This window comes from Phyllobates terribilis, unplaced genomic scaffold, assembly GCF_046119375.1.
Source record: "Phyllobates terribilis strain yellow unplaced genomic scaffold, ASM4611937v1 Scaffold_1__5_contigs__length_1240528914, whole genome shotgun sequence".
In the NCBI taxonomy this organism is placed as follows: Eukaryota; Metazoa; Chordata; class Amphibia; order Anura; family Dendrobatidae; genus Phyllobates; species Phyllobates terribilis.
Window position 1 is genome coordinate 989,936,131 of NW_027362761.1, and position 25,619 is coordinate 989,961,749.

At 39.0% G+C, this 25,619-nt stretch overlaps 1 long non-coding RNA gene across 1 annotated transcript in view; it reads right to left on the reverse strand.

Annotated features, from left to right (window-relative positions):
- LOC141172219 (uncharacterized) overlaps positions 1-25,619 on the reverse strand; it is a 672,458-nt gene that overhangs the window by 331,966 nt on the left and 314,873 nt on the right. The window lies entirely within an intron of this gene.

The window sequence follows — 25,619 nt, forward strand, 5'->3', positions numbered from 1 at the left end:
TCGGGTACAGTTCTTGTTCTTGATTGCTGGCTGTGTTTTATTAATAATGTTCTGCTTGCTCGTCAGTTTATGTAAACTAATTTAACTTGTCAGGATTAGTGCCAGCGATGCAGAAATGAAGCAGAAATTTTCCTGAGTATTTCTGCATCTCCTGGGCAGAAAAACGCATGCGGTTTTATTTGACGCATATTTGACGCGTGTTTGCATGCGTATTTGCCATGCGTTTTTCCAATGCATTGTATAGGCAAATACGCATGCAGAAACGTACAAGAATTGGTCATGTCTGTATTTTTTCTGCGAGTAAAATCTGCGCAGAAAAAATACGGACCATGTGCACAGAACTTGCAGAATGTCATAGGAAGTCAAGAGATAACGTATGCAATGCGTTTCTGGAGTGTTTACGCGCTGCAAATACTCACCAAAATACGCACCAAAAATGCATCGTGGGCACACAGCCTAAAGTGTCCAGCATTCCAATAATCTCATTAGTATCTCAGGAGCATTTAACCATTGTTCAAAAATCGTCTAGGCCCATTGTGTAAGTGTTGAAAGAAAATCCGGTAGAGCCTTCACCACAGGGAGTCTCACATGTAGACCCAGGTGATGAGGTCGTCCTGAGAAAGATACCTCCACTAACGCACATTTAGCTTTGGGGGAAGGGTGCGAGCAGTTCTGCCACTCAGGGGGCTGAGCCCAGAGAAGCAGAAGGGACATTTATTTTTGTAGCAGTTTGACTTGGAGCATAAACAAGAGTCATCAGGGAGAATGAGAGACATCCTTCAGGAAAGTAGATGGATTGCATGGCATTACATAAAAAGACACAGCTTTGAATTCTACATGATTCTAGTCTAAGGGTATCAGCCCTGACTGGAAAGATTCGGATCTGCTCCATTGACCATCAGAGAGGCATGGATACATTTTGGGGAGACCAGAGTTGGGACGAGGAAGTCATCTGGCCCCATGGACATGTTGTTTGGGGTTGCCAGGAGGGACCCACCGGTTGCCTGCAACCCACGAAAATTCTCGGAGAGGCCAGGTTAGGACCCTCAGGTCTCCTGGCATTGTACCTCGATGGAGTGCTAGCTTCCTAAGCTTGCTACTACCTTTTCTCTGTGGGGGCCCGCCAGAAGTGGGGGGGCCACTGGTTGAGGTAGTCAGACCTGGAAGTCTCCAAAGTCTCAGCTGTTCTATCCCAAGTGGGCCAAGAAGAAAGTGTGAGACTGTGCTATGTTGTACCATGGGCATTTGCTGGGACTGTTCTGTGTGTTTAATGTCTGCTTTATGGGTCAATAAAGTATTGCCACACTGTTTTACCCTCACCCTTTGTTGTCTGAGTAGTGTTAAGCCCACGGAAGAACCCGGGTCTTCACAATATACTATATGCAACTCGATATTACTGTACCCGTGCCAGTAAGCATAACATGTCTTATTTGTAAGCTAAACTATACTTTGAGAAAAAAAACACTCTAAAATAAAGAGCACTTGAGAAAAAGTCCACAGAATTTAATGGGTGCCACATCATAGACAGCACAACATGTTTTTCAGAAATGATTGTATTTCCTATAATCACATAATTCTTCTTAGTTGTCATGTATTTGAAGAATGGTTCATTTATGACAACAATTTTGTAAATGCATAAATTATAATTTTACTGTGTTTTTTTTAATTGTGTACCAAATGATAAACTCTAATTTTTAAAATCAGCAGAGTGTGAATAATTCTATAACAGTAACATACTGTAGTTAAGTTCCAATATGCAATCTGCAATTATAATTCTCAAAGCTAATTTCTCCCATAATAGCACTGCTCATAAATTAGTGATTTTTGCTCTATCCTAAATTAGAGTGATTCGGTAATTAATCACTTTACATGTGTGCCTCTTGACAGAGGTTCCAAAATAGTGTTCATTTAGGTGGAAGGATTTTTGGTTAGAGATAGTTCTTAAGTTTAATTAGGAGCATCTCTAATTATTTGCAGTTTTTCTAAACGTATTAACATATGTACTGAGTTGACTCTCCAATGATTTGTTTCAAATTGTCAAAAGTAAAGCTACTGCAAATTATTTCGGAAACAGGGGACTTTTTAGAGATACAGCAATGGGAGGAAATTAACTGTAAATTTTAGCTAAATTATTTATTGTCAGACTGCAATGGATGTTCAACAAACTTCCTACTTATGAACTATAAACAGACTTATAGTGGATGATTAATAAAGTGGTCGTGTATAGACAGTTCTAAAAAATATTACAAAGAAAACAGTTTACTAATATTCAATATCAAAGCTATATACTGTGTCTATCATTTTACCATTAGTTTCACATAAAAGTAATATGGCACATTTTTTTGTTGATGTTATGGTCATACATCCTGGTCAGGCCTCAGTTCTTATGATTCAATCTCACTGCATTATAGATATTTATGATGCTGTTAGTTCTGGTCATTAGACCTGTGGTACGCCTGTCATGTGTTTATGTGAAATTGGACTAAAACTATCTATAGGAAATCTGACATCAGATTTTAAGTGCTTAACCGGTTCCCGACCGCCCACTGTACATAAACGTCCGCGCTGCCTGGGCTCTGTGCAGCGCGGACGTTTAAAAACGGTGGGTGGTCTCGCAGCGCTCAGGACCCCCAGGGTCCTGCAAGCGCTGCGATTCCGGTGCAGAGCATTAGCTCTGACAGGGAACATCATCAGGACCTGATTGGATCAGGTCCCAGTGATGTTAACCCTTTGCTGTCTTCTATATGCTGCGATCTATAGTGATCGCGGCATATAGGAGACAGCAGGAGGAGAGGGGGTCGTCTTACTTACCTCCGAAGACCTCCGATTCCTTCCAGGACCTGGGGTTGCTATGGCAGCTGGAGGGCACATGACCGCCTCCAGCTCTGCCATATATGGAGTCCTGTCTGGCTCAGCCTGCAAGCTGAGCCAGACAGGAGACTCTGACTGAAACAGGGAAGATCTCATGTAATGTAATGTGATATATGTCTATTACATTACATGAGATCAGTGATCAGAAAAATAAAAATTAATGTCCCATACAGGGACTAAGTAAAAATGTAAAAAAAGTAAAAAAAAAAGTTTTTAAACTGTTAAAAAAAATCACAAAATAAATAAAAATAAATAAATAAAATATTAAACCAATAAATCCGTATATTTTTACAAAATCAAAAAAAGTACACATATTTGGTATCGCCGCGTCCAAAACAACCCGAGCTATAAAACTGTCACACTAATTAACTCCTTCTGTGCACACCGTAATAAAAATAAATAAAAAACGGAGCAAATAAATATGCTTTTTCATCATATCGCCAAACAAAAAGTGGAAAAAAATGCAATCAAAAAGCAAAATAGAAATAAAAATGGCACCGCTGAAAACGTCATCTTGTTCCGCAAAAAACAAGCCGCCATACAGCTCCATCAGTCGAAAAATAAAAAAGTTAGTGCTCAGAATAAAGCAATGTAAAAAAAATATTTTTTTCTATAAATTTGTTTTATTGTGTAAAAGCGCCAAAACATAAAAAAATATACAGTAAGTGTAGTATCGCTGTAAACATACTGACCCGAAGAATACTGCTGCCTGATCATTATTACCACACGCAGAACGGCATAAAAAAGAACCTCAAAGAACAATTCCTGAATTGTTTTTTGTTAATTTTACCTCCCAAAAAACGGAATAGAAAACAATCAAAAAATGTCACGTACCCAAAAATGGTACCAATAAAAATGTCAATTCGTCCCGCAAAAAACAAGCCATCACATGACTGTCGGCCGAAATATGGAAAAATTATAGCTCTCAAAATATGGTGATGCAAAAACTAGATTTTGCAAAAAAAAGCGTCTCTTAGTGTGTGACAGCTGTCAGTCATAAAAACCCGATATAAATCTGGTATCTCTGTAATCGCACCGACCTGAAGAATAAAGTAATCTCATCACTTATACTGCACGAGGAATGGCGTAAAAAATAAATAAAACCAATTCTTCACCTGCTACTGATTTGTTTATTATGTCTCCGAAAGATCGCAGTAAGGCTCTGATCACATTTATCCTGCGCTCTGCGCTGAGCACTTACACCAGAGTTTCCGTGTAAATCTCTGAAATACGTGATTCAGCCAGAACCCATGACGGAAGATTCCCTGTAATGAGGCAGATATAGACCACTGTGGACGCCGTATAGCCTGGGATCCCACGGTGTCATTTGTTTTAGGCGTGCATAAAAGTGCGGCTGGCCAGTTTTGTGCACTTCTGAAAAAAAGGACACCGCTAAACAGAGGCCAGATGGAGTCCAGAGTAACTCTGCTGCCTCATTACAGTGAATGGATCCCACAGGGGTTTCATCTGAATTATATCACTTGGAAATTTAGATGGAAACCCCGATGTAAGTGCTCAGCCTAGAGCGCCGGATAAATGTTACATAAAATGTTCCCAATAAAAGCTTCAACTCAGTCCTCAAAAAAAGCTAGTCCCCACTCAGGTCTGTCATCTGTTAAAAATATAAGGGACTTCCAAGTTACTGGTAGCAGAAAGGCTCTGGAAAAGCGAAATGGCCCTTGCCCCCCAAAAGAAATTCAGAAAATGTTGTGCTCCCAAATCCAAATGCCTATTCTACAATAATTTGTTCTCCAATTGTCAAATAGCACTCCGTCCCCCCCAGATCTCGCCATATGGCTGAGCGGTATGATACAGCCACATATGGGGTATTGCCACTTTTAGAAGAAATTGTGTGACACATTTCGGCATTTTTTTAACGCATTGCCCTGTGTGAAAATGTAAAATCTGAGGGTAAAACATTTTTTTGTGGTAAAAATATAATTATGCTTTTTTCACTGCCCAATGGTATAAATTAAAAAATTTAAAAATACTCACTACTTCCCTAGATGAATTCCTTGAGAGGTGTAGTTTACAAAATGGGGTCACTTGTGGGGGTTTCTGCTGTTTCGGCATGTCAGCGACTCTTCAAATGTGACATGGTGTCTGCCACCTATCCCAGCCAACATAGCGCTCCTTTCTCTTCCGAACCCTGCCGTACACCAAAGCAGTGGTTTTCCCCCACATATGGGGTATTGGCATACTCAGGAGAAATTGCACAACAAATTTCATGGTGCAATTTATCCTATTACCCTTATGATAATGCAAAATTAAGGGATGAAAAACGGTGTTGTGGGAAAAATTGGAAAATTTTATTTTTACAGCTCAATATTATAATCTTCTGTGAAGCACCTTGGGGTTCAAGGTGCTCACCACACATCTAGATAAGTTCCCTAAGGGGTCTAGTTTCCAAAATGGTGTCACTTGTGGGGGGTTTCCACTGTTTAGGCACATCAGGAGCTCCACAAATGCAACATGGCGTCCGCTAATTATTCAAACAAATTTTACATTCAAAAAGTCAAATGGCACTCCTTCCCTTTCAAACCCTGCCGTGCGCTCAAACAGTGTTTTGCCTCAACATATGGGGTATCAGCGTGTTCAGGAGAAATTGCACAACAAATTTCATGGTGCAATTTTTCCTATTACCCTTATGATAATGCAAAATTAAGGGATGAAAAACGTTTTTGTGGGAAAAATGTGAAAATTTTATTTTTACAGCTCAATATTATAAACTTCTGTGAAGCACCTTGGGGTTCAAGGTGCTCACCACACATCTAGATAAGTTCCCTAAGGGGTCTAGTTTCCAAAATGGTGTCACTTGTGGGGGGTTTCCACTGTTTAGGCACATCAGGAGCTCTCCAAACGCAACATGGCGTCTGCTAATTATTCAGACAAATTTTATATTCAAAAAGTCTAATGGCGCTCCTTCCCTTCCGAACCCTGCAGTGCGCCCAAACAGTGGTTTTCCCTCACATATGGGGTATCAGCTCGCTCAAGAGAAATTGCACAAAAAAATTTGGGGTCCATTTTTTCCTGTTACCCCAGTGAAAATAGAAAAAATTGGGTCTAAATTAACATTTTTGTGAAAAAAAGTTAAATGTTAATTTCTTTCTTCCACATTCCAAAAATTCCTGTGAAGCACCTGAAGGGTTAATAAAGTTCTTGAATGTGGTTTTGAGCACCTTCAGGTGTGCAGTTTTTAGAATGGTGTCACTTTTTGGTATTTTCTGTCACAAAGACCCCTCAAAGTGACTTCAAATATGATGTGGTCCCTAAAAAAATGTTTTTGTAAATTTTGTTGGAAAAATGAGAAATCACTGGTCAACTTTTAACCCTTATAGCTCCCTAACAAAAAAAAATTTTGGTTCCAAAATTGTGCTGATGTAAAGTAGACATGTGGGAAATGTTATTTATTAACTATTTTGTGTGACATATCTCTCTGATTTAAGGGCATGAAAATTCAAAGTTAGAAAATTGCAAAATTTTCTACATTTTCGTCAAATTTCTGATTTTTTCACAAATAAACGTAAATTATATTGAAGAAATTTTACCAGTGTCATGAAGTACAATATGTCACGAAAAAACATTGTCAGAATCAGGGGAATACGTTGAAGCGTTCCAGAGTAATTACTTCATAAAGTGACAGTGGTCAGAATTGAAAAATTTGGCCCGGTCACGAAGACAAAAACAGGCTCTGGTGCGAAGTGGTTAAGTGTGCTGTAGCACTTATTAGCAGCAATCCCGTTAAGCCTTTCTGAAAATTCTACATTTGACCTTAGGGCAGTACAGGAACCAGAGTTTTAATGTCCTTACCACATTATTTGACATCACACTAGAATTGATGTGAAATGCCCAGCTGAGATGTCAATCAAGGTGGAATAGTTGTATGCACGCATGACATGAGCTATGTGGCTTTGCATGTCTTTAATGCCGTTGAAAGTATGCAATATAAACACAGTGGGAGAGGTTTATCAAGAAAAATATTCCACAATTTGCATGCAATCTGAGCCAAAAATTGTCTTTTATGATTTGCATCATATTCATTTTGAATTTTCCGCACTTTCTGCACCGTGCTCAAAAACAGTAAACCAGGGAATACATGGTGTAAACTTAGACTAAACAGTCTTAAAATTAAACATATTTATCAAACAGTATGAACCACTGTGAAAAATTCAGCACTTTTTAAGACTCTCTAGTCTAAATTTCTATCATGTTAAGAATTAGACAGAAATTGATAAATATGGCAATATGTGCACTGATATTAAATTTATTTGTCTTCCAGAATGCCAAAGGAAAGATTTTTACAAGGTCATATTAGGAAATGATGGTTACATTTGCTACAGGTCTTTACTAATGTTTTAAAGAAGTTGTTTGGTTAAAGCAAGTTATCACCTATCCTTTGGATTGATGATAATTTGTTGATCGGTAGGTGTTCCAGTGCTGAGATCCGCACTGATCAGTACATCGGAAATTTTTATCCCCATGACAAAATGCCATTGGAGGTCAGAAGCCCAACCACTGATCTTTTTATTCCTTGTGGGACTGCCATAGAAAGCTGAAGCAGCACTTTTCAGCCCTGTAGGTAATGAATAGAGCAGCAGTGGAGCATGCGTAATGTCGCTTCATTCTAATGGGAATAAAAGTGCTCTGTACTAAACAATGTGGCTCTTAGTGGTCAAACTCCCTATAATTAACCAGTTATCACCTATGGATAGGCAATCATTTTCATCAGACAATCCATATAAGCACTAAAAATCTGATTACTGTCTTTCTTGGCTAAGTTTAGAAAGATTTATATTGATATGGTGTTGGTGTTGGCATTTGTCAATTTTTCATGTCTGTATGTTATCTGATTTTTACATGCACATTTACAAACATTTTAAATAGTCCAATTCACTAACTCAGTGAGTTTCCTATCTTATTTTTGCAACGGATCTATTAAATGGATGCCATACAGATGGTGTCAGCATTGCATGTGTTTTTTTTAATGCACTCATCTGGAAAATTGTGGTAAACTGCAATTCTTCCTACACAGACAAAGGGTCATGTTCTTTAGACATTGACTTTCATTGGTCTGTGTTGTATTCATGTGCAATCTATTGTACACACGGATAGATAGCACAAAGGCTGAAAATACTGTACTTTTGTTTTAAACAGTGACTGCAATTTTTCTACTGTCTCTTTAGGTGCCATCACATGTAGCCTCCTGATACCAAGAATGTTTCTGGAGTAGTCATTTTCAGGAGGAAGTTTTCTGCATATTTATAGTCACCTCCAATTAAGGATACTTGAGAACAAGTCAAGTAAGGCTTTACACATTTCAGAATATTTCCACTGTGGACTTGAACCCAAAATGTTACAAATCTAGCCAAATCAGTTCTTATACTTTGCACTGACGAGAGCCAACAGCCCGAAACACTGTGTCTGCAAACTGAGATTCTGATTTGGCTTTTATCCTAAGTCATATTGCACGACTCGTTAAAGGGTTGATTGTGACTTGAAGGATTGCTGTTTCCAATAGGTGGCGCTATAGAGTTCAAGTCCTCTTTTTCTCTGAAGAGGCAATTTACATACAAATCTGCAACAAATTCCAAAGGTTATTAGTAGATTTTGACTGGGTTTGGCTGTGGATTTCACCCTACTGCATTACAACCATTGCAAACTCCATGATGAGAATCTGCACAAGAATGAGAATGTCATAGATGTGAAAATCCTCAACATGATCTGATTTTTACATGGCTATTTCTGTTACACGCAGAAGAGGGTATGAAAATGTTTACTTGTGTTAATTTAAGAAGATTGAAAATTAAATGTAATCATGTTCCTACATATGTATTAGTACGCATTCATTTTACTACACAAGCAATATGTGTGATATGTTATGCTCCTCAGAGTTTAGTAAGTTATAGTCATTTGCATTATGAATCACATATTTTGTAGGAATTCTAATGAATAATATTTGCATCAATGGATATCATTTACTTGATCAACTTCTTTAACTAAGTTTAAATTGTGTAAACTACTTAATGCAGTAAACTACTGACTTATGAGGCATACCATATTTTATATGCACATTTACATGACCATGGCCAGAATATTTATTCCAGCAGTTTAGATACTGCATAATATTAAAGTGCTAAGATCAGAGTTATGATGCACAGGCCAAGTCCTTTGAAACTGGCATGGATAGATGAACTTGTTTATTTAGATGTGACTAAAATGATTGCATTTTCTGGCAACTATTAAGATACCTTTATTAAATTGTCGGTTGGTTGTTGGTGCAAACTACATCAGCAGCATCTTAGGTGAAGGTGAGGAGCACATAGGGCCCATAAGAAAAGTACAAATGACAGAGTAAAACAGCTTTCGCTCTATTTCTCTCTGTCTGCATCCTCCATCCAGATGTAAAAAAGGAATAACTTTTTGTCCACGGGGTAAGAGCCACAGGTTTTTCTCTGTTCCTTTTCTTTGTTGCCTATCTCCATGCATTATTCCAGTTTGCAAATACTAGTAGTGCAGAACTATCCTCTTTTCATTTGTTTTCAGTTGCGATTTTTCAAACTTTTTTCAATGGGGACCTTAAATCCACAGGTCAAATTGCAGACTTAGATTTCTGTTGTTGAAGGATAAAAAAAATGCACAAAAACAAACAAAAATGCACTAAAACACATTAAATAGTGTGGAAAATATGCACAGATATGCCTGGAAGCAGAAATGTAATGGATTTCAGTTTATTAGTAAATTCAAGCTTAAAATCTGTACAAAATACACAACAGGTGAATTTAGCCATAAAGCTCGCATGTTTGTGAAGGCTTTGATTTTTCTGATGATTTAGACTAAAATAGGCAAAACTGCGGCTAGTTTTCTTCTCACATTATTTTTTTTCTCTAGAGTTTATCTTAATACGATTACTCTAGGCTGAATCGAGGGTAGCACTAATGCTCTCCTATTGCCTAAGAACAAACGGCCCTCGAGTAAGGAGGGGCAGACGATGACCTTGATGACCAAAAACAGGTTATTATTTGTATAGGCTATTCATTTACACTTGAGACAGTGTGGTGAGAGGTTTTGTGCGCTCTATATAGTGAAAAGTATTATGTATGTACATATGACGGCTGACTATGGTTGGAGCATCAGGCGAAATTTTCACAGATTGAACCCTCCAGGAAAAGCTATGAGCATACATTTTTTATCTTAACTGCTACCTAACTTTACTATTTGCACACAATTTGACTTACAGGAACAATATATCCTTTGTATGAACAAAATAGCTTTAAATAAAAATTACATTCAGGTTATTTTTTGCATCATTTTCCATTGTATGTATGTTTTGTACGGTTTTCAAGACAAAGGGAGGGTATCCTATAGCTTAAAAAGTTGTTGTAATAGAGGAAAAACTTGGGTGACTTCTGGATACAGAAGCCAAACGTTGGTCAAAAACAAGTGTCAGATCTAACGCAACGAAAATAGTGTTCTCCAATGTAATAATTAAAATGACAGTTACTGTTTAACTTTCCCCTTCTGCTGCTCCAGCTCTGTCTCTCCAATGCTGCCCTACTATTTGTTAACATGGCTGCAATGATGATGGCACAACGGCATTGTTACGGTTACCAATCAAGGCATTTTGTTATTTGACTTTCTTTGCCTTTGTTACTGAATTCTGCTGGATGGAATAGATTACTCTATTATGCTATTTAATTCCTTTTTTTCTGGTGTGAAGAGGTATATTGACAAGACAGGACACTATTATGGACTCCATATGACAACAGAGCCCTATGAAGATAGGCTTCTATGTTTTGACTATGATTAATAACTAGACATTTGCCATAATTAGCACATGTAATATTTATACCTGAATGAAGAGTGTGTAGCTTGCTGTGGGAAGAATTGGTTAGACAGCTGGAAGAAGGGAAGGTGGTTGTACAAATATGGTTAAAGTAAATAGTGAGATACAGTAGAGGTTAATGGAGATTTAGAAGGGGCTAAGACTAGCAACGGAATTAGGTAGGTAACTCAAAATAAATGTGGCCATAGAAAAAATAAAAGTGTTTGGTAATATGAAATGTCTACTGGCAAATGAAAGAAGTCTTACATACAAAATGCATGAAATTAAGATTGTAAGGACAGCCACAGGTATTGTGGACATAAAATATATCTGGTGGAATGAGAGTCATGACTAGAAGATAAATGTTGGGGGCTACATATTCAAAAAGTATAGAAAGGATAATAAAAGAGGAGGGTGTGCATCTTTATGAAATCCAACTTAAAATGTACCTATCACCAATCTGTAGCCAACCTTTTATTTAACCACTTAAGTACTTGGGCGATTTTTTTCATTTTTCTTTCCTTCTACCAAGAAGCATAACTTTTATATGTTTATAAATGTGGTAATACCAAATGTTTATTTATTTTTTTTCAAATGTCAATATTTTTAATGAGGGAAAAGAAAAGAGATTCAAGATTGCATATTTTTTCCAACATTTTTAAAACCTTTTCTTTTTTTCATAATTTTTTAGCTCCATTAGGGGACTTGAACCTTTCAATTCAATCACTTATACTATACACTGCAATACTGCAGTATGCAGTGAATATCTTAGCCTTATTTCATTACAGTGGTAACCACAGCTAACAGCTTAGAAAAGTATGTGCAGCGAAATGAGAACACATAGAGCAAGATCTTGGTCTTTCATTGCAAGAAGAAATATGCAGGGTTTGAGGAGATGGTTCTACAGGCCAGGATTCCACATCCCAGAAGTTCAGGTGTGACTTTTACTAGATTATGATTACTTCTGGACACTTTTATTAATTAGTGCTATTTAGAAAAATTACCAATCTAAGGACACCAACTCTATTATGCTCTAGGCTCTAGAGAGACCCAACAGCATAATAAATGACATTCAATTTGCACAGCAAAACTTATCTGTAAATTGAATTTCCCTTGAAAACTTGAACGATCTACTCATCTCAAACACTAACCCATTTATTCCTGGAAGATCCACAAATTTGGAGATACTATAACCCAAAGTTTAGCTATTACATTTTTTTTGTCTGTGTCTCTCAGATTCTTACACTTACCCAGTTTTTCCAGCTTTTACTACTTGTAAAACATTAACTTCATCAACTGTTCACTTTGCTCCTAATACAATATACAGTGGGAACAGAAGGTATTCTGACCCCTTTAAATTTTACACTCTTTGTTTCATTGCAGCCATTTGGTAAATTTTAAAAGGTTAATTTTTTTCTCATTAAAGTACACCCCTCACCCCATGACTGAACAAAACAGAAATGTAGAAATTTTTGCAAATTTATTAAAAAAAGAAAAATTGAAATATCACATGGTCATAAGTATTCAGACCCTTTGCTCAGACCCTTTGCTCATATTTAAGTCACATGCTGTCCATTTCCTTGTGATCCTCCTTGAGATGGTTCTACTCCTTCATTGGAGTACACCTATTGAAAGGCGCCTTCGTAATAAAACTATTAATATTATTCACTTCATCCATCAGTGGCTGATTTGTGCATATACTGTAGGCTGGAAATGCTGTAAACTAGTTATTTCTCTTATATTGAATTATATGAAAAGCTAAGATAGATAATTTTCTAGTATGGAAATTGTTCAGGCTTCACTTATGTATAATGGCACCATAAGGAGAGCTTCACATACATTTCTAATGTTGTTATTACAAATCCCTTAAGAGTTGTCAAGCAAATAATTATCTACTCAAAACATGAATGCAAACTATGTAAAAAGTGTACAGGAGGGATACAGATACGAGAGTAGAGACATTTTTTCCATCTGTGCAGCTGATTAATGTTTGGAATAATGCTAAAAGGTCTGTAATCAAAAGCTGATGAGCTTTAAGCAACTCAAACAAGTCAATAGCCACAAACACCAGATTAAGGACATTTTAGATATATATAACATATCCATCAGATGTACTTGTATTTACAGTTGAATTTATTGTTGGTTTACTATTTAAAAAGATATTTCTAGAGATGAGCAAACCTGAACTTAAAAGTTCGAAGTTTGTACCGGTCTTGTGCTAAACTCCGAACACAGGCTTCTCGTGGAAGTCTGTTTTAATATCTGGAGTTTTGGGGAAGTCCCATAGGGAGGAGAGAGAAAAGGTGAGGGAGAGGGAGGGAGAGAGAGATAGAGAGAGACCCCTTAACTTTTCTTAAACTTGGTTAGTACTCTGATTTCTTACAAAACAAATGCAATTCAATTTCACCACATGACAGAAAAACTCTTGGCGAGCTGCACAATACAACCATCAGTTATAATATTTAGGACTTTTAATACTACAGTTTTCACACCATATATTTGTTTTAAATCACACAATGAGTTTTTAGTTATTAAAGCATTTACTTAACCTATGGTATAGTGGAGAATCTGGAGTCCTGTCGTTGGCTTTCCTTGTCATCTGATTGTAATTTATCACTTTGTTATTAATTAAAGATGATGACTATATGAAAACTAGTAGTCAGGCTCTGAGAACTAATAAATAAATTGAGTATTTGATACTTTTTTTTTTGTCACTTTCATAAAAAGGTCTCCTGTAATAATAAAAAATAATACAAAAACGCTGTAATATATTTTATTACGCTGATTGATATGTAGGTTAATTCTGAATGCCAGAGAAACCTACTGAACCTCTTGTCCGTTAAAACTGCTGTATGTACCCTTTCAAGCAAGCTTATATATCTGTTCCTCTAGTGGACATTTCAAAATCTATCCAGTATGTTAGAACAAACAGTGTAACTTAAAACAGCTACATATCTATCACAACAAAATAACCTATAAAATATGCATGGGTCCATTTTAAGGAATAATTTCCATCTCAGCTTTCTACAGAATTCATATACACCACATTGGTTTTTGTCTACACTTTATAAACCTTAATAAAATCATCAGATCTGGAGAAACGAAAAATCTGTTTTTACTTTGGAAAATTCAAATCTGTTATTTGTCACTTTAACGAACAATAATTTTGGAATGCTTGTGCATATCCCCTTGTTTCTTAATTTTTTTTTTTTCATTACATATTTTACTTTACATTAATAATAAATTTAGAATGATTATATGTTTGTAATTGATTAAATAAAAACTGAAAATTTTCAAACAACTTGAAAAAGTTTTCACATTTCAAACTTTTAATTCTCTTCTCTTTAATCATATAGTCAAACTTTAGAAATTAGTAAAATAATGACATTTCCCATATGTTTTCTTTAAGTTGGCATAATTTTTTATTTGTCAATTTTTGAGACATTGGATTAAATTTAGCAGCAATTTTTTAAATTTTCAGCAAAGTTTCGGAAAATTATGTTTAGGGGCTAATTCATTTTTCAAGTGTCTTTGAGGGGCCTAAATGTCAGCCTCCCCCTCAAAAATTACACCATTATAATAATACATCCCTTATTGTATTCAAAATAGCGTTTGCTAACTCTTTAAGTGCTTTACCTAATCAAATGCAAAGTGAAATGAATAATAGAAATATTGATTTTTTTCCAGAATAAAGTAGTTTTAGCTCCATTTTTTCATTTTCAAAACTAGTAATAGGATAAAAATACTTCACAATTTTTACGAAATTTCTTTTGAGTATGGAAATACTCTATAAAAAGTCATATACACAGCTTAAAAAAATAAAGGGAACACTTAAACAACAGAATATAACTCCAAGTAAATCAAACTTCTGTGAAATCAAACTGTCCACTTAGGAAGCAACACTGATTGACAATCAATTTCACATGCTGTTGTGCAAATGGAATAGACAATAGATGGAAAAAATTGGCAATTATCAAGACACACTCAATACAGGAGTGGTTCTGCAGGTGGGGACCACAGACCACATCTCAGTACGAATGCTTTCTGGCAGATGATTTGGTCACTTTTAAACTCGTGGTAGCATGAGACAGACTCTACAACCCACAGAAGTTGCTCAGGTAGTGCAGCCCATCCAGGATGGCACATCAATGCGAGCTGTGGAAAGAAGGTTTGCTGTGTCTGTCAGCGTAGTATCCAAAGGCTGGAGATGCTACCAGGAGACAGGCCAGTACACCAGGAGACATGGAAGGGGCCGTACGAGGGCAACAACCCAGCAGCAGGACCACTACCTCCACCTTTGTGCAAGCAGGAACAGTAGGAGCACTGCCAGAGCCCTGCAAAATGACCTCCAGCAGGCCACAAATGTGCATGTGTCTGCACAAACGGTTAGAAACCGACTCCATGAGGGTGGTATGAGGGCCCGACGTCCACAGATGGGGGTTGTGCTCACAGCCCAACACCATTCAGGACGCTTCGCATTTGCCACAGAACACCAGGATTGGCAAAGTCGCCACTGGCACCCTGTGCACTTCACAGATGAAAGCAGGTTCACACTGAGCACATGCGACAGACGTGACAGAGTCTGGACACGCCATGGAGAGTGATAAGCTGCCTGCAACAACCTTCAGCATGACCAGTTTGGCAGTGGGTCTGTAATGGTGTGGGGTGGCATTTCTTTGGGGGGCCGCACAGCCCTCCATGTGCTCACCAGAGGTAGCCTGACTGCCATTTGGTACTGAGATGAGATCCTCAAACCCCTTGTGAGACCATATGCTGGTGCGGATGGCCCTGGGTTCCTCCTAATGCAGGACAATGCCAGACCTCATGTGGCTGGAGTTTGTAAGCAGTTCCTGCAAGATGAAGGCATTGAAGCTATGGACAGGCCCGCCCATTCCCCAGACCTGAATCTGATTGAGCATATCTGGGACATCATGTCTCGCTCCATCCACCAACGTCACGTTGCACCACAGACTGTTCAGGAGTTGGCGGATGCTTTAGTCCAAGTGTGGGAGGAGATCCCACAGGAGACCATCCGCAACCTCATCAGGAGCATGCCCAGGCATTGTAGGGAGGTCAAAGAGGCACGTGGAGGCCACACACAATACTGAGCCTCATTTTGACTTGTTTTAAGGACATTACATCAAAGTTGAATCAGCCTGTAGTGTGTTTTTCCACTTTAATTTTCGGGGTGACTCCAAATCCAGGCCTCGATTGGTTAATACATTAAATTTCCATTGATTATTTTTGTGTGATTTTGTTGTCAGCACATTCAACTTTGTACAGAGTGAAGTATTCAATGAGAATATTTCATTCATTCCAATGTAGGATGTGTTATTTGAGTGTTCCCTTAATTTTTTTGAGCAGTGTATTACTGCTTGGGAGCATTACAGGGCTCAGTAAGAAAAGAGTATCATTAGGAGCTGAAATTTTGTTGTAATAGTTTCCAGTCACAATATTGCAATTTCAGAGCCTTGAAGTATTAGAACAGAAAAAAAAAACAGAAGTGACCCCATTTTGGAAATTATACACCTTAAGACATTTATCAAATCATATAGTGACAATTTTGCCCCACAAAATTGTCTACAAGAAATTAATATGTGAGTAATGGCATAAATTGAAAATTAATTTTTTTTTTTAACCCCTTACTTACCGGGGACGTATTAGTACGCATATTTGCGTGCCCCGGGTTCACTGAGGGCTGCTGTGCTGACCCCTCACTGAACGGAGCACATGTCAGCTGATTCTTACAGCTGACATGCGCCCGCAACAGCCGCGGGTGGAATCGCGATCCACCCGCGGCTGTTAACATGTTAAATGCCGCTGTCAATCTCCGACAGCAGCATTTAACGCGCGCTTCCGTGTAGCGCGTTATAAGCCCCGCCCACCGGCGACCCCGTCACGTGTTCGCGGGTCACCGATGGGCGTGCATGACAACCCAGGGTCTGCAGCAGATGCCTGTGGTTGTCATGATCTTGTCGCTATGAGCGCCACCTAGTGGTCGGCGCTCATAACACAGGACCATTTCTGCTGCATGCAGGGGACCTGTTCGTCCCCTGTATGTAGCAGAGGCGATCGGATAGTTGCTGCTTCTAGTCTCCTATGGAGACTATAGAAGCATGCAAAAAGTAAAAAAAAAAAGTTTTTAAAAATATAAAAAAAAATAAAAAAATATAAAAGTTTAAATCACCCCCCTTTCGCCCCATTCAAAATAAAATATATAAAAAAAAAACCCACATACACATATTTGGTATCGCCGCGTTCAGAATCGCCCGATCTATCAATAGAAAAAAAGAATTAATCCAATCGGTAAACGGCGTAACGAGAAAAAAATTCTAAACGCCAGAATTACGTTTTTTGGTCGCCGCAAAATTGCAATAAAATGCAATAAAGGCCGATCAAAACATCGGATCTACCCCAAATGTTATCAATAAAAACGTTTGCCCGGTGTGCAAAAAATAAGCCATCAACCGGCCCCAGATCACGAAAAATGGAGACGCTACGGGTCTTAGAAATTTGCGCTATTTTTTTTTTTTTTTTTTTTTTACCAAATTTTGGATTTTTTTTTCACCACTTAAATATAAAAGAACCTATACATGTTTTGTGTCTAATGACCTGTAGAATAAGAAGGGCAGGTCAGTTTTAGCATTCAGTGAACGTGGTAAAAAAAATAAATAAAAAACAACTGTGGTATTTCACTTTTTTTGCAATTTTACCGCACTTGGAATTTTTTTCCCGATTTCCCGTACAGGATATGGTAAAACTAGTAATGGCGTTGAAAAGTACAACTCATCCAGCAAAAAATAAGCCCTCACATGGCCATATTGACCAAAAAATAAAAACGCTATGGCTCTGGGAACAAGGGGAGCAAAAACGAAAATGCAAAAACGGAAAATGCTCCGGGGCTTTTTCCTTTTTTTAAATTATTTACTGGGTGATATAAATAGTGCGCTAATTTAAGTTTGGTGTATTATGGACACAGTGATATAAATATGTGTAGTTTATTGATACTTTATTCACTGTCACCATATTCTAAAAGCCATAACTTTTTTTATTTTTGCATGTAAGAGGATTTGATTTTGGTTGGACAAACTTTAATTTTGTTAAAATAAATTTGGGCTTGTGACTGTAGGATTGTTTTTTATTCTAAGCAAAGTTACCAAAAATTATCAGTTCTAAATTATTTGTTTTTATGGTGCCCACCAGGAGTGCTAAGTGATAAACTCGTGTTATAGTGATCTGAAGCTGAGATTCTCAAATTTAAAATCAAACCACAATTGCCACTGAAATTGCAACCCAGCCCAAAATATCAAGTGTTAAAGCAATAGTCAGAAGAAACAGATGCTGATACATGCAACTATCTTGGACTGGGTAATGACTACATCAGCATTTCAGTACTAATTTTGAGGATGATAATCTCAGCTTCTAAATTACCCCTTGATAACTTCTACAGCTGTGAATCAGACAGAAGTACCGCTATTGTTTGTGATGTATCTCATAGGTCCTCTATTACGGAGTTGTCTTCCTGCAAGGTCGTGGAAGATATAACCTTGACAGGGAGTGGTTTAAAGGAAGTAGAACACTTTTTGGGTGGAATTTTTGTAACGCATGTATTAATCATTAAAGATTTTGCTCCGTTTGTCTTTAAACACTCTTTGTTTTTATGCTTATTGCTGGCTGCTTAATTAATTAACAATCGATCAGTTATCAATTCAGTGTCAGATAATATAGTTTAGTCTATCAAGTCAGATAATATAGTCTAGTTTCACACAACTGTGAACCACAGACCATTCTTGCATCAAAAGATCCTGTCTGACTGCTGGGTCTCCTGACCTGAGATAAATGTTTTAACAACCAAACATGAAGCAGTTAGCTGAGGTCTCTTGACCCGATGAATGGGTTGGGTCTTTGGATGTGGGAACGGTCCATATTTCATGGCTATGTGAAAATCAGCCTAACTCTTTTATCTGTCAGCTACCTAGTTCCTCTCAAATGATTTATGGCCACAATCCACATAAAAAAGAGAGCTGAACCTTCATGTGATTATAAATCAGCTGAGTAAAAGACAATAAAAATCACCAAAAAAGCTAAGTAAAAAGCTTGGCTCAGTTAAACAAAGATACAATACTTTCTCTCAGAGATTTTTTTTATCTCATTTTGCATTGAACAATAGACAGTGCAATGCAGAAGACAACCCCATTTGCAAATAATTATTTTTAGCACTGAGAACATGCATTAAATAAATGCCCCAACGGGTTCCATAGCTTAAACTGTTCATTATTGCAGAACAATGCTTTGATTTATTTTTTATTTTTTATTGTTGTATTTGCTGATGTGAAGCTTATCTTTGGAATGGATTAACCTCACTTACCACATTCCATGAATGGATAGGCAATCAATGCACCTGAGCTGTAACCTGGAGGCTTAGTTCATTCATTGAAGCTGATTCTTGTACACACTTGATAAATCATTGTGATTGATCTCCATGATGTGACCTGTGTTTGAGAGTTCAGTTCCCCTGTTGAAGCTGAACTTTATACAATTTTTTCAACTCCATTGTGATTGATCTCCATCCCATTCAACAAACAGGATCATCTGATGTGCTATCAATGGAGATTACAACACTAAGCTGAGAAAGTGCATATAGTTTTTTTTTTAATCCCAGTGACACCAGGGTGGGTTGTATCACACATTGGAAAAAGTTTTTTTTTTAAAATGAAAGTTCTTTTTGGCACCACTGTTTAACCATAACAAAACCAGTGGCACAGTAGGTGATTTATAAACATCAATGTTCATACAATTTTGCCATCGAATTATGTGATTGTACAAACTTTTAGTTATTCAGTTATTCATGCCATGCAAGTACAATCAATGTCACGTTTACCAACATTGCTCTATAATGAGTTTTCACATACACCGCATTCCAAATTAATATGAAAATTGGATTTAAGCGTCATAAAGATGTAAATTTTTGTTTTTCAAATAAATGAATGGATATATTGTGCCTCAGGCCTCTTTGAATCACTGAAATCTATCACAAGCATATGATAATTAGTATGCCAGGTGAGCCCAATTACAGCAAAATTACTTAAGAAGGACGTTCCCCTTTATTAACTAGGCCACATGTTTCAAGCAATAAGGAAAGAAAAATGATTTCTCTGCTGTCAAAAATCATCAAATAGTATGATGCCTTGGACAAGGTATGAAAACGTTTGATATTTTATAAAAATGTAAGCGTTATTACTGTACCGTGAGATCTGTGGCTGATACAGAGAACAAAAGGGTTTATGCAGATAAAGGCATAATGAGGAAGGTTTCTGCCAGACAAATTCTTTGAATTAAGAGAACAGATGAAAATATTACACAGCAGCAAACAGGTGTTTGAAGCTGCTGGTGCTTCAGGAGTCCTGCGAACCTCAAGATGTAGGATCATCCAGAGGATTTCAGTTGTACATAAACCTATTTAGCCACCCTAAACAGTGCTCCTAAGCAGAAACGGTTGAAAAGGGGCCCAGACATACATATAGACTAACTTTACAATAGTTTTGTTTACTAATGAGTGTCCAGCAACCATGGATGGCCCAGATCGATGGAGAAGTGTATGGTAACCATGTCCCAAAAAGGCTGCGATATCAGCAAGGAGATGGTGGAGTTATGTTTTGGACAGGAGGTGTGAAAATGACCTCAGCAAAGTATGTAGAGTTATTGATTGACCACTTTCATCCATGGTTCCAAAATAAGAACCATGGTATCCATAGCAAAATCTTCTTCATGCATAACAATGCTCCATCTCATGAAAAGAATACCTCCGAGTCATTGGCGGCTATGGGCATAAAAGGAATAAACTCATAGTGTGGCCTTCATTCTCCCCTGACCTCAAACCTATTGAGAACCTTTGGAGTATCCTCAAGCAAAAAATCTATATGGATGTGAGCAGGGGCGGATTAAGAGTAGCAAGGGCCCCGGGCAGTTTAGACGGCATGGGCCCCCCCCACACACACACACACACACCTGATGTATCACATGACTTGTCACATGATCCCCCTTTGATAGATCATGCGATAGTTCATGTGAAATTAATTCTGCACAATATTAATATATTAATCATAATTATTTTTTTATATTAATTGTATGACTTAATATTGAGCACAATTAAGTATGCTGACATCCCCCTATGTATGTAGGGTCTCATGCTGTATAATATGAGCTTCCACATAATCCTCCTATACACAGCAGGAGGCCGCACGGCACTCCCCCCCAAATACAGCCGGGGGCCGCACGGAGCCCCCCCCAGATACAGCCGGAGGCCGCACGGCGCCCCCCTCCAGATACAGCCGAGGGCTGCACGGAGCCCCCCCCAGATACAGCTGGAGGCCGCACACACACAAACAAACATATACAGACATATACAAAGACAAATACATACACGCATAGGCTGCGTGCCCACTGTGCGTTTTTCAAGAGTTTTTGCCACGGAATTTCCGCAGAGAAAACGCTGAAAAAACGCTTGGTAATACGTGCCCCATGGTCTCCAATGATAATCGCATGTGCTGTGCACATGCTGCGGAAATTTCCGCTGCGGATTATCATTGCGGAAAAAAACGCAGCATGTCTATTAATTTTGCAGACACGCAGCGTAATTGCCGCCATTGACTTGCATTGAATCGCTTAATATCCGCATGACTACATGTGCACATGCGGATATTAAGCGATTCAATGTGCGGATGGTACCCGGGTTTTGAGAAAAGGAGGCTCTCATCCAGACCCGGGTACCATAGTACCTGTAAAAAAAGAATTTAAAATAAAAGAAATTAAGATTATACTCACCTTCCGATGGCCCCCGGTCTCCTCAGTGATATGTCCGGTCTGTTGTATGCGTCGCGGTGGTGTGAAAGGACCTGCCATAACGTCATTTAGTCATGTGACAGGTCACACGACAGCTGACATCGGCTGTCGTGTGACCGGTCACATGACTAAATGACGTCATGAAAGGTCCTTTCACACCACCATGAGCCGCCCAACACACCGGACGCATCGCTGAGGAGACCGGGGGCCATTGGAAGGTAAGTATAATCTTTATTTTTTACCATTCTTATTCTTTTTTTTAACTATTACTTGGTCACACTATATATGCCGGTTGCATGGATTTATATAGTGTGACCAAGTTGTCAAGCACTTTTCCAAGTGATGCTAAAATCGCTTGGAAAAGTGCTTGATAACCCGCATGCGAAAATGCATGCAAAAACGCTTGACAAACGCTTCTACCTGGCGGGAAAAACGCATGTAAAATCTGCAAGCGTTTTTCCTGCCAGGGAGAAGCGTAAAAAATATGCAGCATTTCTGAATCGTGGGCACATAACCATAAACACATTTGAAACACAAAAATACATATAAACAGACATATCACACAATGATATCTGCACACATTGACACATCACTCACCGTCCCCCTGCTCGGCTCCAGTCGTCCTGCTCCTCTATGGTGGTAAGAAGCAGTGCAGGGCGCACTGCATGACGTCACGCTAGCAGACACTGCCGCGCACAGGGCCATGTCTTCTAGCTGTGAAGCGGCCAGGCCAGCACACGTGCGCACGCACGATATGCAGATATGCGCACACATGCACACGGTACGCAGATATGCGCAGAGACACATGCATATGTACATATCTTATAAACACATAAAACTGTCCTGTCCAGCAGCTCCTCAGGCATGTCTCAGTGCAGGGCCGCCGGCATGTCACAGACAAGGCCCTGGACCATCAGAGGGGCCCACTCGCCATTGGGGCCTGGACTGCTTCTACAGCATCTGTGTAGGACCTCTGGCGCTGCTTGATTGCCGGAACTTCACCTGACATGGCCGTGCGCTGTGCGGTTGTGTCTGGTAGTAATGGCGCGGCAGGGGCAATACACAAGCACAATTATAGGCGCAGTGTTGCCCCTGCCGTGTCATTAATACCAGACACAGTCGCACAGCTCACGGCCATGTCAGGTAAAGTGCCAGCGGTCCTGCACAGGGGAAGCAGCCCAGGCCACGACAGCGAGTGAGCCCCCCTGATGGTCCACAAATACATAGATATAGATACATACACACACACATATACATACACATATATATATATATACACACACACATACACGCTGCACATGGACTTACCCTTTCTGTACATGATGCAGGTTCTTCCATCTTCTCTGTGGGGCAGCCTCCCCTCCTCTTGAGGCCCGACTGCAGAGCTCTGGTGTAATTGCAGGGCAGGAGGGGGAGCGCGGAGAGGTAACATTCAGACCCTGGTAGGGGGCAGGGAGAGCAGTGGCCATGCTGTAAGCTGGCTCTGTGCTCTGCTGGAGGCCGGAGCAGGTGGGCGGAGCCTCCTCTCCTGCTCTTACACAGTTGCTGGTGAGTCATCCTCGCAGCGCCGCCGGACACAGCAGAGCAGATTCCATCTTCTGACTCCTGGGCCCTCCTGTCACACATTATAATGAGGTCAATCCGGCCACAGGCCCCTGGGAGCCCCGGGCCCCATGGCAGTCCCGGGCCCCGGGCGGTAGCCCGGATTGACCTCATTATAATCCGCCTATGGGTGTGAGGCAGTTCACATCAAAACAGCAGCTCTGGGAGGCTATTCTTACACCCTGCAAAGAAATTTAAGCAGATGCTATCCAAAAACACACAAATTCAATGGATGCAAAATTGTGAAGGTGATATCATAGAATGGAGTCCAATGTTAACATGTAACCTTGCCTGTGAAGATGTTTTTGATTGAAAAAGCTTTAGATTTCAGTAAATGTGACCTCTTAAGGCTGTGAATTCAACAAATCATCATTTTCAGTTCTATAAAATGTTTGAACTGTGCATTTTGAGTTTTTTTTAGCTTTGAAAAAAATACTGTTATCATTGAAGGATTTGTCCAATAAAACCTGAGTTATGCTCCAATGTTTGATGATTTGAACATTATACTAACTGATTTGCATCAACTTTTTAGAAAAATCAGAGAAAAATAGCATTTGCATAATAATTTGGAGCATGGTGTATAACAAAACTGCTATTTTATATGAATGTCTATGCCACTATTTACATCCTTTTTTCCTGAACACATTTAGTCTTAGTTAATTACATCTGCAGATGCAATATGGATTCATATTAATAGTGACCAGCATATCTATGCAACTTGTAGATTTTATATACAAAAATGCATTAAAAATGCTATTACATTTTTTTATATATTTTTCTCAGTTATTTTTTTAATTGTGTCTTTAAACATGGCCCCACGTATACACCTTCATTTCCCCTGGATTTTGTTGGCCTTAGTCCTTGATGTTTTACTATTGCCTTTTCACTTTATATTGTTATAGTTGTTGTGTATTGATGTAATATCCCAATCCATTTTATTTTGTGAGATTTTTTGAGTATCTGTATATTGCTTTCTGGTTCTTTTAGATTTTTTTACTCCAGGGATATTAGAGAATACCATGGTACTCATTACATTTCCCCATTTGACAATATAGTTTTTGAGCCATCCAATATTTTGCACAAACACATTAGACAAATGTTGGACTTTTGATTTCACCAATTGAGATCACACATTACATTAAGCCTTGTTTGTGCCACATAAAATCACTGGTATAACAAGAAATGCTTTTTGCTGAAAATGACATTGATCACCAGCGTATTTACCTTTTTCTTTATGTACAGTCATGGCCAAAAGTATTGAGAATGAGACAAATAGTAATTTTTCCAAAGTTTACTGCTTCATTTTTTGTAATGGCAATTTGCATATACTCCTGAATGTCAAAGAGTGGTCAGCTTAACAGCAATTACTGTACTTGCAAAGTCAATATTTGCCCAGAAAATTAACTTTAACCCCCAAAACACATTTCAACATCATTGCAGTCCTGCCTTAAAAGGAGCAGCTAACATCGTTTTAGTGATTGATCCATTAACACAGGTGTGGGTGTTGATGAGGACAGGGCTGGCGATCAATCAGTCATGATTAAGTAAGAATGACATCACTGGACACTTTAAAAGGAGGCTGGTTCTTGGTATCATTGTTTCTCTTCAGTTAACCATGGTTATCTCTAAGGAAACAAGTGCAGCCATCATTGCACTGCACAAAAATGGCGTAACAGGGAAGAGTATCGCAGCTACAAAGATTGCACCTCAGTCAACAATCTATCGCATCATCAAGAGCTTCAAGGAGAGAGCTTCCATTGTTGTCAAAAAGGCTCCAGGGCGCCCAAGAAAGACCAGCAAGCGCCAGGACCGTATCTTAAAACTGTTTCAGCTGCGGGATCGGACTACCAGCAGTGCCGAGCTTGCTCAGGAATGGCAGCAGGCTGGTGTGAATGCTTCTGCACGCACTGTGAGGTGGAGACTCTTTGAGCAAGGGCTGGTTTCAAGGAGGGCAGCAAAGAAGCCACTTCTCTCCAGAAAAAACATCAGGGACCGACTGATATTCTGCAAAAGGTACAGGGAGCGGACTGCTGAGGACTGGGGCAAAGTCATTTTCTCTGATGAATCCCCTTTTCGATTGTTTGGGACATCTGGAAAACAGCTTATTCGGAGAAGAAGAGGTGAGCGCTACCACCAGTCTTGTCTCATGCCAATTGTAAAGCATCCTGAAACCATTCATGTGTGGGGTTGCTTCTCAGCCAAGGGAATCGGCTCACTCACAGTCTTGCCTAAAAACACAGCCATGAATAAAGAATGATACCAGAATGTCCTCCAAGAGCAACTTCTCCCAACCGTCCAAGAGCAGTTTGGCGCCCAACAATGCCTTTTCCAGCATGATGGAACACCTTGCCATAAAGCAAAGGTGATAACTAAATGGCTCATGGAACAAAACATAGAGATTTTGGGTCCATGGCCTGGAAACTCCCCAGATCTTAATCCCATTGAGAACTTGTGGTCAATCATCAAGAGATGGGTGGACAAA